We start from the raw sequence: 17533 nt of genomic DNA on the forward strand, positions 1-17533 counted from the left end.
AACAGCTGGAGAGCACCAGGATTTTTGTTGTCACATGCTTCTTGTGTAATGATGACAATAAAGGATTTCTGATTCTGATGTTTTTATGATGCTTTTGGTTTTATGTTTACTTTACAATTACCACTATGGAGCCCAGTGAGACGACTATTGTTGTAATATTGGCCTATATAAATACAATTGAATTGAATTTCACATGAAACACCAAGTCTCTTCCTCCCGGTCTCCCTGATCACTTTAGCTGTAGCTCTCCAGTCATCTGAAAGAACCTCCTGATTGTCCAAAGCCTGTTTCAATTTCTCCCTAAAAGCCTCACAGCACTCTTACTTCAACTTTTACCACTTGGTCCTCTGCTCTGCCCTTCATCTTCATTCTTCATCTTCCTCACCACCAGCGTGATCCTCATCCCACCTTCGTCTTCCATGCAGCTACACTCACCCTAGCAACAACTTTACAGCTGCTGATCTCTTTCAGACCACAATATCTGCACAGATGTGATGTGTGCTCCTTCCTCCTCACTGGGGTTTCATTTTATGCTCCTCTCTTCTCTGGATAAATGTCTTTACCTCAGTTTTCCTTTGGTAATAGGGATACCCTCAATCACCTCATTCATCTGTCCTTCTCAAAGTCACATCCTACCTGGGGGGGGGGGGGGGCATATCCACTGGCAACCTTCAATATCAATTCAATTCCATTTTATTTGTTTAGCCCAAAATCCCAACAGCAGTCGTCTCAATGGGCTAAGTACCGGTAATTGTAAAGTAAACATAAAATCAAAAGGATCATGAATGCATAGAGTTCAATAGGAAAATATCAAATTGAATTAACAAACAGACTAAGCTATACTGGCATCTCTGCCCTTAGACCCCCCTTCTCTGTAAGGAAAAACTCCTAAAAAAACAGATTCCGGTAAAAGCGAAGGAACCTCAGGGGTGTCCACATGAAGGAGGGATCCTCCCCCAGGACGGACAGGCGATTTACCAGAATTAACTTGTCTAACTCTACAACTACATGTTTAAATAGTCCAGCAGATGGGCTTCATCCAGATGGGGATGAGGGATGGCTGGGGGCGCGAGGCGAGCCAGAGGGGGGGTCCACAGCCAAGTGTAGGAGCAGAGATGAGCGTTACATCCCACCTTCAACTCCCAGCTTCAGAAGCATCGTCACCCTATCAGGCTCTCTGAAGCTGAAGAACATTTTTAGCAAAGTCCTCCTTCAGGACGTCTCCTTCATTCTGACCATGATAAAACAGCCTGAACCTGCTGTCAGTGTGCAGTAGAAGTCTTTCTCTAGACATCCACTTCCATTCTTTCTACCATGTCCACCAATTCTTCTCCTACGGCTTCTCCCTACATTTAGCCCTCCAAACGGAGAGTTTTGGAAAAATAGTGTCTTCGAATTTGGAGGACATCATCAACAGTCGCCGGTCATCTGCATTAGTGCAGAGCTGCAAGCGCTCGGAAAATACATAACAACATCAGTTTTAGAACTTTAAAATAGTCGTGCTAAAACAAAAAGTCATAACTTATATCTAAAGATAAACTTCTGCGCATCACAGCTCACCCACATAAAAAAAAGCGCTTCTCCTCTGTGGCACAGCGCGACACGGCGGAGGGCTCGGCATCCCAGTCCATTCGGGTGAATGGGGTGAGGGTTAACCTTTAATAAAACGATTTCGGCATACCCTACCCCTCCAGACGCCCCAACAATTGGAGGGGTGGGAGAAGCCGTGGGGTAGGGGGAAGGGTTCAGATTGGGCCTAAGTTCTTCACTCCAGTCAATCCTTTTTCCCCTCTTGAGTCTCCTTCTTTCCTCAACAGTGGTCCATTTTCCATCAGCACCCTGTAGGTCACCAGCACAGCTGTGCTGACCCGCTCTATGACCGGTCCAGCAGGAAGGTTCTGTTTGTGAGTGAAACAACTGATTTGACTTTGGTTTAACAACCCTCTGCATTTTTCCAGACTTGGAACACCACACCACAGTGGGCTCTCTGGAGCTGTGCTGATGATAAAAAGTAATTTTGAGGAAAAATGAAACCTCTTTACAGAGCTATTGAAAATTAATGCGGAAGCATCGGGTAAAATTTGACAGACTTCCACTGAAGCAAAAGAGAACATAGAAACATTCTTTTTCACTTGTGTGGCTTTGGAAGGGAGACAGACAAAGACAAAGCATTTAGAGTTTGGTGTTCTGTTCAGGTCCTATTGGAGAAGCATCAATGTGCTCAGCACTGAAATGAGATATTGATCCTTCTATCTTCTCTCTCCCTCTGCAATTCTGGCCGAGCAGAATTTCCCATTTTGTGATCCCTCCCTTTTTCTCTAGACCTCTGCTCTTCTCTCATAGGATTCACTCACAGATTCTTTCTAATGACGTTTTCTTGCCCCCATCACTTTTATACCCTTCTGCAAATTAAAAAAAGATGTAAATGTTGACTAGGCAATACAGCAGTAGTGTAATGAATGGATTACTTTGAGAATTCTGTTTGACATTCAGCCAAATGATTCAATAGTTCAAACAGAAACAAGTTTTAAATAATAATTCCATCGATAGTTTGATTTCTTTTGGATTGGTATGAATTATGACATTATTTGCAGTTAATGGTAGAAAATAATAATGGTAAGTAAATGTGGAATAATATGCTGGATGAACTTCAAGGACAGATATGTGTTAAGTGTAAAGAACATCATTGTTTGGTTGTTAAATACACGGTATCCTCCAACAGCTGTTCCTTCTGGATGCCAAGAAAAAAGCTGCAACGTGATTATATCAGAGGTTTGTGTCCCACTTGCTTTCCAGACATCCCTGTCCTACTTAGAGGTGGAATAAAGAAAAAGGTTGTTTAAGCAAAGTGGGACACTGAGAGGAGAGAAGACAGCAGACAGGATTACAGGGAGGGAGAGGGGCATCTGTGCAGGTGAGCCAAAGAAACCGATGGAAGGATTATGATGAGATATTTATCCCACCACGTTGAAAACAAAACTTTCTAAGTTGCAAATGAAAATATTAAACATTTGCTTTCAAAAACTTTTTTTTTTTGCATTCAACTTTTCTTTTCTGCTTTCAGAAATTTTTCTTTTGCTTTCAAAAACTTTTTTGTCAGAGAACATGTTAGAGAACACAGAGGAGAGGTGGAGATTATGGAGCAGGAGATAGTGAAGGCCACTAAGCGAGCTCCTTCTTGTTTACTGTGGTGACGGACAGACTGACAGATGGGGTTGGACAGGAATCTCTGTGGACCATCATGTTTGCAGATGACATTGTGATCTTTAGTGAGAACAGGTGGAGGACCATCTAGTGAGGTGGAGGTTTGTTCTGGTAACGAGAAGAATGAAAATCAGCTGCAGAAAGACAGAATATTTGTGTGTAAATGAGAGGAACTCAAGTGGAATGGTGATTTCACAGCAGTGTTTTTCAACCGCCGCACACTAGTGTGCCGTGGGAGATGGTCAGGTGTGCCGTGGGAAATTGCCCTCATTACCTGATCTTCCATTTTCCATCTCCAGGATATCAGCTTCAGCTCTGTGTTCATCCAAACAAGCCCTGATAAAACACTGAGGAGTTAGGAATATGAAAGATCATAAAATACTTTTTTCTTTGTGTTTATTTAATTAAATTAAAGACATTTTGATCAGAATGACGGTACTGCGATTTAGCCACAGCTACAGCTGTTTTCGGACAAGTCCCGCCCCTTTAACTGTCTCCGCCAATCATTCTTGGAGGCTTAATCACACATCATCAGTCTGACCAATCAGAAGTGGTTAAAGTCTTCACTTCCTTGTTCTGATTCTGCTCATAAAGTCTCTCAGTTCCACCAAAAATACCAGCTAAAGCTCGTCTTTAATGGTGTAGCTTTCCACAGAATCCGGTGTCAGACCGTGGAAACATTCCACTACAGTATGCTCGAGCATACTGTAGCGTGCTTTCCACCACTGCATTGACCCTTTGTATTTGGTGACGTGTGTCTTGGATGCAGCTGCTCGGCCATAGAAACCCATTCAATGAAGGTCTCTGCGTGCTGGACTTGGTCTAATCTGAAGGTCACATGACGTCTGGAGCTCTGCAGCAACTGACTGCAGAAAGTTGGTGACCTCTTTGTGCTTCAGCATCCATGACCCCTCTCCATCAGGTTACGTGGTCGACCACTTGGTGGCTGAGCTGCTGTTGCTCCCAAACTCTTCCATGTTGTTCTGATAGAGCTGACAGCTGACTGAGGAACATTTAGGACATTTCACCACTAGATTTGTTGCACAGGTGGCGTCCTATGACACTTCCTCTCTGGAATTCACCGAGCTTCTGAGAGCGTCCCATTCTTTTACAAATGTTTGTAGAAACAGTCTGCCTGCCTGAGGGTTTGATTGTATACACCTGTGACCAGGTGACTAGGACACCTGATTCTGATCGTTTGAATGGGGGAGCCAAGACTTTTCGTATTATAGTGTGTATTATAAGAGTCGCAGAGAGCATTGAAGTTTACAAGAAAAGGCTAAAGACCCATCTTTTTAACCTGGCTTTCAGCTAGTTTTTTACTATCTTTATTTATTTATCCATTTTATCATGTTTAATGAACTTACACTAGATTTTTAATGTGTTATTTTAACTATAATTGACCTTATTTCAATGTTTTATTGTTTATTGCTTTTATGAGCATGTTTACATTTTTATTCTCGTTTTTATCCCGGTGCTTCCTCAGTTGGGCCCTCTTCCTCTGGGTCGGCTGCCGTTCAGCCACTGCGGCTCTGGATGGGAACCTGCATCACTGCTTAGCTGTGGTGGAGTGGTCCCCGCCTGTGATGCTACATTTGGCTGGTCATGCGGCTGTTCACAGAGAGGGAGGTTCCAATTATTAGCGTTTCCAACATCTTTTTTTCATTCTCAGCCTGTTTCTCATTGTCTTTTCCCATCAGTTAGGGGGGTGGGAGGTGTGAAGAATTAGGGGGTTGTGTATAGGTACGGGGAGGGGGGCCCTATTTTTAAATTTATATTTTTGTGCTAGTTTATTTTCATTTTGATGCTTGTTTTTATATTATTTATTTTGTTTTGTTTTAAGGTAAAGCGCTTTGTGTTATACTTTTATATGAAAAGTGCTTTATAAATGAAGATTGATTGATTTATTGATTGATTGATTTATTGATGGATTGATTGATTGATTTTAAAAAATTGCCCCTCTCACCTTTCCGCTGGTGGTTTCTCCTCCAAGCTGGGGTCCTCTACCAGAGGCCTGGGAGCTTGAGGGTCCTGCAGGATCTTAGCTGTTCCTGTTCTTTTCTGGACTGAGAGGTCTGTGGTCTTTCCAGGTATCTGTTGTAGCCACTCCTCCAGCTTGGGGGTTACTGCCCCGAGTGCTCCAATTACCACAGGCACCACTGTCACCTTCACTTTCCATGCTTTCTCCAGTTCTTCTCTGAGTCCCTGGTATTTCTCCAGTTTCTCATGTTCCTTCTTCCTGATGTTCCCATCCTTGGCACTGCCACATCCACCACAACGGCTTTCCTCTGTTCTTTATCCACCACTACAATGTCTGGTTGGTTCTCCGTCACCATCCTATCAGTCAGGATCTGGAAGTCCCACAGGATCTTTGCCCTCTCATTCTCTACCACCTTCAGAGGTGTTTCCCATTTTGACCTTGGGGTTTCCAGTTCATATTCTGCACACATGTTCCTGTATATTATTCCAGCCACTTGATTGTGGCGCTCCATGTATGCTTTACCTGCCAGCATCTTACACCCTGCAGTTATGTGCTGGATTGTTTCAGGCAATTATCCTCCAGCACTGTATCCTCTGCTCTCCATTGTCTGAGACATTCACTGAGCACACTGTCAGTTGGGGCCTTGAGCTTGATGTACTCATGCATCTTGGATGTTTCATCCTGGATAGTGGCTTCAACGCTCACTAGTCCTCGACATCCTTCCTTGCGGCTAGCATACAGTCTCAGGGTGCTGGATTTGGGATGCAACCCTCCGTGCATGGTGAGGAGCTTTGGTGTTTTAACATTCATGGTCTGTATCTCTTCCTTTGGCCATCTCTATCTCTATCTCTTCAAGGACAAGGAAGACAAAGATAGATAGATAGATAGATAGATAGATAGATAGATAGATAGATAGATAGATAGATAGATAGATAGATAGATAGATAGATAGATAGATAGATAGATAGATAGATAGATAGATAGATAGATAGATAGATAGATAGATAGATAGATAGATAGACAGATAGATAGATATGATACATGATATGTACACATGATACATGCCTACTGGCTAAAGAAACTCACCGCACTCCACGAACGCTTGGCAACACAAATGAACCAGCTGCTAAGAGATGGGACTCACCCCGAATGGCTAACGGAAGGGCGAACGATCCTGATCCAGAAGGATCCTTCAAAGGGTGCAGTCCCATCCAACTACCGGCCAATAACCTGTCTCTGCACAACATGGAAGCTCATGTCAGGCATCATTGCAACCAAGATAAATAGGCACATGGATCAATTCACGAGTAACACACAGAAGGGCATTGGTAGAGACTCCAAAGGAGCCAAACACCAACTCCTGGTCGACAGAACAGTCGCCCAAGACTGCAAGTCACGACACACCAACCTGTGCACAGCCTGGATTGATTACAAGAAGGCCTATGACTCAATGCCACACACATTGATCACTGAATGCTTGGAGCTGTACAACATCAACAGGACTCTAAGAGCCTTCATAGGAAACTCCATGAAGCCGTGGAAAACCACCCTTGAAGCCAATGGAAGCCACTTGCACAAGTGTCCATCAAATGTGGGATATACCAAGGTGATGTTCTGTCCCCACTGCTGTTCTGCATAGGTCTGAACCCCCTCAGCCAAATAATCAACAAGACTGGCTATGGATACCGACTCAGAAATGGGGCCAACATCAGTCACCTCCTATACATGGATGACATCAAGCTATATGCTAAGAGCGAGACATTGACTCCCTGATCCACACCACCAGGATCTACAGTACTGACACTGGGATGTCATTCGGGCTCTAGAAATGCAGCCGGATGGTGACAAAGAGAGGCAAGGTAGTCCACACAGGAGGGGTCTCACTCCCAGAAGGAACAATAACAGACATTGAGGACAGTTACAAGTACCTTGGAATTCCACAGGCAAATGGCAACCTGGAGCAGGCAACAAGGAAAGCTGCAACAGCTAAATACCTCCAACGAGTAAGGCAAGTCCTGAGAAGCCAGCTCAAAGGCAAAAATAAGACCCGGGCAACAAACAGCTACGCACTGCCAGTTATCAGATACCCTGCAGGAATAATAAGATGGCCAAAGGAAGAGATACAGACCACCGATGTTAAAACACCAAAGCTCCTCACCATGCATGGAGGGTTCCATCCCAAATCCAGCACCCTGAGACTGTATGCTAGCCGCAAGGAAGGAGGCGGAGGACTAGTAAGCGTTGAAGGCACTATCCAGGATGAAACATCCAAGATGCATGAGTACATCAAGCTCAAGGCCCCAACTGACAGTGTGCTCAGTGAATGTCTCAGGCAATGGAGAGCAGAGGATACAGTGCTGGAGGACAGATCCTCATGGGAGGACAAACCCCTGCATGGGATGTACCACCGGACCATAACTGAAGTGGCTGATATCAAGAAGTCCTACCAATGGCTAGAAAGGGCTGGCCTACAGGACAGCACTGAAACACTCATCCTGGAAGCCCAGGAACAGGCCCTGAGCACCAGAGCCATAGAGGCTCAGATCTACCACACCAGACAAGACCCAAGGTGTAGATCTACCACACCAGACAAGACCCACGGTGTAGATCTACCACACCAGACAAGACCCAAGGTGTAGATCTACCACACCAGACAAGACCCAAGGTGTAGATCTACCACACCAGACAAGACCCAAGGTGTAGATCTATCACACCAGACAAGACCCAAGGTGTAGGCTGTGCGAAGAGGCGCCTGAAACAATCCAGCACATAACTGCAGGGTGTAAGATGCTGGCAGGTAAAGCATACATGGAGCGCCACAATCAAGTGGCTGGAATAATATACAGGAACATGTGTGCAGAATATGAACTGGAAACCCCAAGGTCAAAATGGGAAACACCTCTGAAGGTGGTAGAGAATAAGAAGGCAAAGATCCTGTGGGACTTCCAGATCCAGACTGATAGGATGGTGATGGAGAACCAACCAGACATTGTAGTGGTGGATAAAGAACAGAGGAAAGCCGTTGTGGTGGATGTGGCAGTGCCAAGGATGGGAACATCAGGAAGAAGGAACATGAGAAGCTGGAGAAATACCAGGGACTCAGAGAAGAACTGGAGAAAGCCAGTTTATTTTTATTTTCTAATTAAGTTTCCATGACCATTTAATGTTTGGGTTTATAATCATACTTTTAGACACAAACAAAAAATAAAAAATATAGAATGTAGGTATTATGTCCCTGCATGGCCTGTATTCTTAACAAAATCCACAGGTCAAAGGAAAAGTCTATGGATGTTTCCTGCAGACCGCTATCTGTGTAACTGATTCACATAAAGCAGCAGATTTTTTGTGGACTTTTCATTTCCAAAACAGAGGTTCTGAAAGAAATCAAACAATTTATGAAAGCTTGCAGAGAAAGAAATAAACCCCCCCTTGCACCCCCACCTCCCATCTTTTCCCTTTCTCTCCCTTTCTATCTCCCTTGAGCTCACCTTCACTCATCACCTCATCTATTTCTTCCCCCTCTGTTGCTAGGCAACAGAAAGGAAGAGCACCACTTGGAAATTTACAGCCCGCAGGAAAAGATTACAGAAAAAACACATAGAACTGTGATGAACAAGTTACGGCAACATAAAGAAAATAATATAATCATGTAATTTTAACGGATATTTTGAAGTCAGGCACAGAATAGATTCATCACCCATGGGATAGGTTCCCAAATCAGGAGCACCTAGAATCTAATATAATGAGTGTGAAAAGGTTAAAGAAAGGTGGTCTGGCAGTGGAATATGATTGGCCCTCATTAAATGTTTAAAATATACCAAATGTTTAAAATACATGTCAACTGTGATATTATGTTTACAGTAAAGACAGAGATTAGACTGTGAAGTTGGTATTTTAGACATTGGTGATGTCGTCTTTATCAACTTTTTACTGATCTCCTCCCTTGTTGACACAACTATCCCCATCTCCTCTTTAGCTGTTTTTGAATCTGCAGCCTTTAAACCAAATTACTCGTCATATCAGGTTCACCTTCAGTTTGATCTTGCAGATTTTTAGCTAAGTCCGTCCTGCCTTATGTTCTTAAGATTGTTAACATTGGAGAATGGCGTTGTAGCTGTGTGACCTCTGTTAAGCATGCAGGGATTCAGCCACTGAAAAGCGTGGCATAGATTTTACTGAACTTTTATATTTTTAGATTATTTTTTTATTTCTGTTGAGATTCTTCTATTACGCCTTTCTGGGTCGTTTGTACTCAACTGTAGTGATTGTTTAATGTCTAATTATCTGGAGGTTTTCAGTCAGGATCTAAAGATCAATACAATGCTAAACCAATGATGCAGAAGATTTAATGATAGTCTTCTGTCAACAAACTCAGATCACACTACAATCCTGGTGCTTCTTGATCTGACATTGACCATTGGGAAGAGAAAAGTTAACTTAAAGGAGGAGTTTGTTAGAAGCGCTGTGGCGGTGAAATGACTGTCAGATTCTGGAGCAGAAGGAGAAGTTCTGTTTGAACCTTGATAAAGTCATGATGAGCATTTCTACAAGTGAGAGTTGTCATTGGCGCAGATTTTAATGGACATGTTGGTGCAGGAAACAGAGATGATGAGGAGGTGATGAAGTGGTGATGAGGAGGTGATGAAGAGCTGATGGCCAGGTTTGTTATCCGGGAGAGGAACGTAAAAGGACAGATGGTTTGGTTTAGCAACAAAGATGGAAATGGCTCTAGTGAAAGTGTTCTTTGAGAGGAGACAGGAACATAGGATGACCTATAAGAGTAGAAGCACAGGTAGACCACATCTTGTGTAGACGGTGTAATCTGCAGGAGATCAGAGACTGCAAAGGAGTGGTGGGATAGTGTTTCCAGACAGCAGAGGATGGCGCTGTGAGGGATGACTCTGTTGATAAAGAAGATGAAGAAAGAAAGGGCAAAGGCAGAGAAGAGGACAAACTGGTGGAAGCTGAAAGAGGAAGAATGTTGCAGGACTTCTAAGAAGCAGCTGAAACAGACTCTGGGTAGTCAGGAGGTTCTCCCAGATGACTGGAGAACTACAGCCGATGAGATCAGGGACGCATGAAGGAGTGTCCTTGGTGGTGGCATGAGGAGGTGCAGGAGTGTATATTGAGTAAGAGGCTTGCAAAGAAGAAGTGGGACAGAGAGATGGGAAGGAGATGCAGTTGGTTAGGGTGATTAAGGATTGGGATGGTAATGTACTGACAGGAGTCAGCAGAGTCGTGAAAAGATGGAGAGAATACTTTGAAGAGTTAATGAATAAAAAAATGAGAGCTAAGAAACAACAGAGGAGATGACTGCCCTGGAGCAGAAAGTAAGAAAGATTAGGAAGGGTGAAGTGGGGGGAGGGGGGCATTGAAGAGGATGAAGAGCAGAAAGGCACTTGGTCCTGATGATACACCTGTGGAGGAATGGAAGTGTATAGGAGAGATGGCAGTGAGGTTTCTGACTGGTTTGTTCTACAGGATCTTAGGTGTTGAGAAGACGTCTGAGGAATGGAGGAGAAGTGGGATGGCGTCCACTTTTTGGAATAAAGGAGATGTGCAGAGCTATTGGAACTACAGAGGAATAAAGCTGATGAAAAGGCTAGACTGAGATGGTTGGGACATGTCCAGAGGAGAGACGGTGAAGCTATGGTTATGCTGAGTCTGGAGCTGCCAGAGGTCTAGAGGAAAACCAGAGAGGAGGTTTCTGGATGCAGAGAAGGAAGACATGAAAGTAGCTGCTAGAGGATGTAGAAGACATGAATGTAGCTGCTGGTAGAGGATGTAGAAGACATGAAGGTAGTTGCTTGTAGAGGATGATGAAGACATGAAAGTAGCTGCTGGTAGAGGATGATGAAGACATGAAGGTAGTTGTTTGTAGAGGATGATGAAGACATGAAGGTAGCTGCTGGTAGAGGATGTAGAAGACATGAAGGTAGTTGCTGGTAGAGGATGATGAAGACATGAAGGTAGCTGCTGGTAGAGGATGATGAAGACATGAAGGTAGTTGTTTGTAGAGGATGATGAAGACATGAAGGTAGCTGCTGGTAGAGGATGTAGAAGACATGAAGGTAGTTGCTGGTAGAGGATGATGAAGACATGAAGGTAGCTGCTGGTAGAGGATGATGAAGACATGAAGGTAGCTGCTGGTAGAGGATGTAGGAGATATGAAGGTAGTTGCTGGTAGAGGATGATGAAGACATGAAGGTAGCTGCTGGTAGAGGATGATGAAGACATGAAGGTAGCTGCTGGTAGAGGATGTAGGAGATATGAAGGTAGCTGCTGGTAGAGGATGTAGAAGACATGAAGGTAGCTGCTGGTAGAGGATGTAGGAGATATGAAGGTAGTTGCTGGTAGAGGATGATGAAGACATGAAGGTAGCTGCTGGTAGAGGATGTAGAAGACATGAAGGTAATTGCTGGTAGAGGATGATGAAGACATGAAGGTAGCTGCTGGTAGAGGATGTAGGAGATATGAAAGTAGCTGCTGTTGGAGGATGATGAAGATATGAAGGTAGTTGCTGGTAGAGGATGTAGAAGACATGAAGGTAGCTGCTGGTAGAGGATGTAGAAGACATGAAGGTAACTGCTGGTAGATGATGATGATGACATGAAGGTAGCTGCTGGTAGAGGATGATGAAGACATGAATGTAGCTGCTGGTAGAGGATGTAGAAGACATGAAGGTAACTGCTGGTAGATGATGATGATGACATGAAGGTAGCTGCTGGTAGAGGATGATGAAGACATGAAGGTAGCTGCTGGTAGAGGATGTAGGAGATATGAAGGTAGTTGCTGGTAGAGGATGTAGAAGACATGAAGGTAATTGCTGGTAGAGGATGATGAAGACATGAAGGTAGCTGCTGGTAGAGGATGTAGGAGATATGAAGGTAGTTGCTGGTAGAGGATGTAGAAGACATGAAGGTAACTGCTGGTAGAGGATGAAGAAGACATGAAGGTAACTGCTGGTAGATGATGATGATGACATGAAGGTAGCTGCTGGTAGAGGATGATGAAGACATGAAGGTAGCTGCTGGTAGAGGATGTAGAAGACAAGAAAGTAGCTGATGGTAGAGGACGTAGAAGACAAGAAGGTAGTTGCTGGTAGAGGATGTAGAAGACATGAAGGTAGTAGCTGGTAGAGGATGTAGAAGACATGAAGGTAGTTGCTTGTAGAGGATGTAGAAGACATGAAGGTAGTTGCTGGTAGAGGATGTAGAAGACATGAAGGTAGCTGCTGGTAGAGGATGATGAAGACATGAAGGTAGCTACTGGTAGAGGATGTAGAAGACATGAAGGTAGCTGCTGGTAGAGGATGATGAAGACATGAAGGTAGTTGTTTGTAGAGGATGATGAAGACATGAAGGTAGTTGCTTGTAGAGGATGTAGAAGACATGAAGGTAGTTGCTGGTAGAGGATGATGAAGACATGAAGGTAGCTGCTGGTAGAGGATGTAAAAGACATGAAGGTAGTTGCTGGTAGAGGATGATGAAGACATGAAGGTAGCTGCTGGTAGAGGATGTAGAAGACATGAAGGTAGTTGCTTGTAGAGGATGTAGAAGACATGAAGGTAGTTGCTGGTATAGGATGAAGAAGACATGAAGGTAGTTGCTGGTAGAGGATGATGAAGACATGAAGGTAGCTGCTGGTAGAGGATGATGAAGACATGCAAGTAGCTGCTGGTAGAGGATGGAGAAGACAAGAAGGTAGCTGATGGTAGAGGATGTAGAAGACAAGAAGGTAGTTGCTGGTAGAGGATGTAGAAGACATGAAGGTAGTAGCTGGTAGAGGATGTAGAAGACATGAAGGTAGTTGCTTGTAGAGGATGTAGAAGACATGAAGGTAGTTGCTGGTATAGGATGTAGAAGACATGAAGGTAGCTGCTGGTAGATGATGATGATGACATGAAGGTAGCTGCTGGTAGAGGATGATGAAGACATGAAGGTAGCTGCTGGTAGAGGATGATGAAGACATGAAGGTAGCTGCTGGTAGAGGATGTAGAAGACATGAAGGTAGTTGCTTGTAGAGGATGTAGAAGACATGAAGGTAGTTGCTGGTATAGGATGAAGAAGACATGAAGGTAGTTGCTGGTAGAGGATGATGAAGACATGAAGGTAGCTGCTGGTAGAGGATGATGAAGACATGCAAGTAGCTGCTGGTAGAGGATGGAGAAGACAAGAAGGTAGCTGATGGTAGAGGATGTAGAAGACAAGAAGGTAGTTGCTGGTAGAGGATGTAGAAGACATGAAGGTAGTAGCTGGTAGAGGATGTAGAAGACATGAAGGTAGTTGCTTGTAGAGGATGTAGAAGACATGAAGGTAGTTGCTGGTATAGGATGTAGAAGACATGAAGGTAGTTGCTGGTAGAGGATGATGAAGACATGAAGGTAGCTGCTGGTAGAGGATGTAGAAGACATGAAGGTAGTTGCTGGTAGAGGATGATGAAGACATGAAGGTAGCTGCTGGTAGAGGATGTAGAAGACATGAAGGTAGTTGCTTGTAGAGGATGTAGAAGACATGAAGGTAGTTGCTGGTAGAGGATGATGAAGACATGAAGGTAGCTGCTGGTAGAGGATGTAGAAGACATGAAGGTAGTTGCTTGTAGAGGATGTAGAAGACATGAAGGTAGTTGCTGGTATAGGATGATGAAGACATGAAGGTAGCTGCTGGTAGAGGATGATGAAGACATGCAAGTAGCTGCTGGTAGAGGATGGAGAAGACAAGAAGGTAGCTGATGGTAGAGGATGTAGAAGACAAGAAGGTAGTTGCTGGTAGAGGATGTAGAAGACATGAAGGTAGCTGCTGGTAGAGGATGATGAAGACATGAAGGTAGTTGTTTGTAGAGGATGTAGAAGACATGAAGGTAGTTGCTGGTAGAGGATGATGAAGACATGAAGGTAGCTGCTGGTAGAGGATGATGAAGACATGAAGGTAGCTGCTGGTAGAGGATGTAAGAGATATGAAGGTAGTTGCTGGTAGAGGATGTAGAAGACATGAAGGTAGCTGCTGGTAGAGGATGTAGAAGACATGAAGGTAGCTGATGGTAGAGGATGTAGGAGATATGATGATAGCTGCTGGTAGAGGATGTAGAAGACATGAAGGTAGCTGCTGGTAGAGGATGTAGAAGACATGAAGGTAGCTGCTGGTAGAGGATGTAGAAGACATGAAGGTAACTGCTGGTAGATGATGATGATGACATGAAGGTAGCTGCTGGTAGAGGATGTAGGAGATATGAAGGTAGTTGCTGGTAGAGGATGTAGAAGACATGAAGGTAATTGCTGGTAGAGGATGTAGAAGACATGAAGGTAGCTGATGGTAGAGGATGTAGGAGATATGATGATAGCTGCTGGTAGAGGATGTAGAAGACATGAAGGTAGCTGCTGGTAGAGGATGTAGAAGACATGAAGGTAGCTGCTGGTAGAGGATGTAGAAGACATGAAGGTAACTGCTGGTAGATGATGATGATGACATGAAGGTAGCTGCTGGTAGAGGATGATGAAGACATGAAGGTAGCTGCTGGTAGAGGATGTAGGAGATATGAAGGTAGTTGCTGGTAGAGGATGTAGAAGACATGAAGGTAGCTGCTGGTAGAGGATGTAGAAGACATGAAGGTAGCTGATGGTAGAGGATGTAGGAGATATGATGATAGCTGCTGGTAGAGGATGTAGAAGGCATGAAGGTAGCTGCTGGTAGAGGATGTAGAAGACATGAAGGTAGCTGCTGGTAGAGGATGTAGAAGACATGAAGGTAACTGCTGGTAGATGATGATGATGACATGAAGGTAGCTGCTGGTAGAGGATGATGAAGACATGAAGGTAGCTGCTGGTAGAGGATGTAGGAGATATGAAGGTAGTTGCTGGTAGAGGATGTAGAAGACATGAAGGTAATTGCTGGTAAAGGATGTAGGAGACATGAAGGTAGCTGCTGGTAGAGGATGAAGAAGACATGAAGGTAACTGCTGGTAGATGATGATGATGACATGAAGGTAGCTGCTGGTAGAGGATGTAGAAGACATGAAGGTAGTTGCTTGTAGAGGATGTAGAAGACATGAAGGTAGTTGCTTGTAGAGGATGATGATGACATGAAGGTAGCTGCTGGTAGAGGATGTAGAAGACATGAAGGTAGTTGCTTGTAGAGGATGTAGAAGACATGAAGGTAGTTGCTGGTAGAGGATGTAGAAGACATGAAGGTAGCTGCTGGTAGAGGATGTAGAAGACATGAAGGTAGTTGCTGGTAGAGGATGATGAAGACATGAAGGTAGCTGCTGGTAGAGGATGTAGAAGACATGAAGGTAGTTGCTTGTAGAGGATGTAGAAGACATGAAGGTAGTTGCTGGTATAGGATGATGAAGACATGAAGGTAGCTGCTGGTAGAGGATGATGAAGACATGCAAGTAGCTGCTGGTAGAGGATGGAGAAGACAAGAAGGTAGCTGATGGTAGAGGATGTAGAAGACAAGAAGGTAGTTGCTGGTAGAGGATGTAGAAGACATGAAGGTAGCTGCTGGTAGAGGATGATGAAGACATGAAGGTAGTTGTTTGTAGAGGATGTAGAAGACATGAAGGTAGTTGCTGGTAGAGGATGATGAAGACATGAAGGTAGCTGCTGGTAGAGGATGATGAAGACATGAAGGTAGCTGCTGGTAGAGGATGTAAGAGATATGAAGGTAGTTGCTGGTAGAGGATGTAGAAGACATGAAGGTAGCTGCTGGTAGAGGATGTAGAAGACATGAAGGTAGCTGATGGTAGAGGATGTAGGAGATATGATGATAGCTGCTGGTAGAGGATGTAGAAGACATGAAGGTAGCTGCTGGTAGAGGATGTAGAAGACATGAAGGTAGCTGCTGGTAGAGGATGTAGAAGACATGAAGGTAACTGCTGGTAGATGATGATGATGACATGAAGGTAGCTGCTGGTAGAGGATGTAGGAGATATGAAGGTAGTTGCTGGTAGAGGATGTAGAAGACATGAAGGTAATTGCTGGTAGAGGATGTAGAAGACATGAAGGTAGCTGATGGTAGAGGATGTAGGAGATATGATGATAGCTGCTGGTAGAGGATGTAGAAGACATGAAGGTAGCTGCTGGTAGAGGATGTAGAAGACATGAAGGTAGCTGCTGGTAGATGATGATGATGACATGAAGGTAGCTGCTGGTAGAGGATGATGAAGACATGAAGGTAGCTGCTGGTAGAGGATGTAGGAGATATGAAGGTAGTTGCTGGTAGAGGATGTAGAAGACATGAAGGTAGCTGATGGTAGAGGATGTAGGAGATATGATGATAGCTGCTGGTAGAGGATGTAGAAGGCATGAAGGTAGCTGCTGGTAGAGGATGTAGAAGACATGAAGGTAGCTGCTGGTAGAGGATGTAGAAGACATGAAGGTAACTGCTGGTAGATGATGATGATGACATGAAGGTAGCTGCTGGTAGAGGATGATGAAGACATGAAGGTAGCTGCTGGTAGAGGATGTAGGAGATATGAAGGTAGTTGCTGGTAGAGGATGTAGAAGACATGAAGGTAATTGCTGGTAAAGGATGTAGGAGACATGAAGGTAGCTGCTGGTAGAGGATGAAGAAGACATGAAGGTAACTGCTGGTAGATGATGATGATGACATGAAGGTAGCTGCTGGTAGAGGATGTAGAAGACATGAAGGTAGTTGCTTGTAGAGGATGTAGAAGACATGAAGGTAGTTGCTTGTAGAGGATGATGATGACATGAAGGTAGCTGCTGGTAGAGGATGTAGAAGACATGAAGGTAGTTGCTTGTAGAGGATGTAGAAGACATGAAGGTAGTTGCTGGTAGAGGATGTAGAAGACATGAAGGTAGCTGCTGGTAGAGGATGTAGAAGACATGAAGGTAGCTGCTGGTAGAGGATGTAGAAGACATGAACCAAACAGTAATATTTTACTGTTTGGTTGAAGTAGCTCATACAGTATAAGTCTAGTACAAAAAATCTACTAAATCAAATAATAAATGGATTTTCCTGCTTGTCCTTCTGCTGATTCCCTGGGAGCTGCTTAATTGCTATGTGTCTATGCATGCTAATGCTGAGACCCAGCTCCGTTTGCCCATCGTAGGATGTATGTGTACCCTCAGGAAAATGTCTACATATGATTTATCTTCCCTCAGTAATGAGGCTCCATTTTATGCAAGTAAAATTCATCCATATCTCTGTGCAGCCTGTTTTTTCTCTGCTCTGTTTTTGAATCTCTTTTCTTCCTTGTGGCAAGCACAGCAGCAGCGGCAGCTTTCCCATCGCCTGTGTGTCACCTCCTCACACTCCCTCCCCTCCACCCCCCGCTGCTTCCTTCCACCCTCTCTTTTCACTGTGTTTGCAGATGAAACGGGCAGTC

The 17533-nt window shown here is 44.1% G+C and overlaps 1 protein-coding gene across 1 annotated transcript in view; it reads right to left on the bottom strand.

The window, feature by feature from the left end:
- ntmt1 (N-terminal Xaa-Pro-Lys N-methyltransferase 1) overlaps nucleotides 1-17533 on the bottom strand; it is a 35044-nt gene that overhangs the window by 12317 nt on the left and 5194 nt on the right. The gene's annotated exons all lie outside the window — the stretch shown is intronic.

The sequence above is a fragment of the Oryzias latipes genome, chromosome 12, assembly GCF_053564925.1.
Source record: "Oryzias latipes strain Hd-rR chromosome 12, Olatipes_Hd-rR_3.1".
NCBI classification, from domain to species: Eukaryota; Metazoa; Chordata; class Actinopteri; order Beloniformes; family Adrianichthyidae; genus Oryzias; species Oryzias latipes.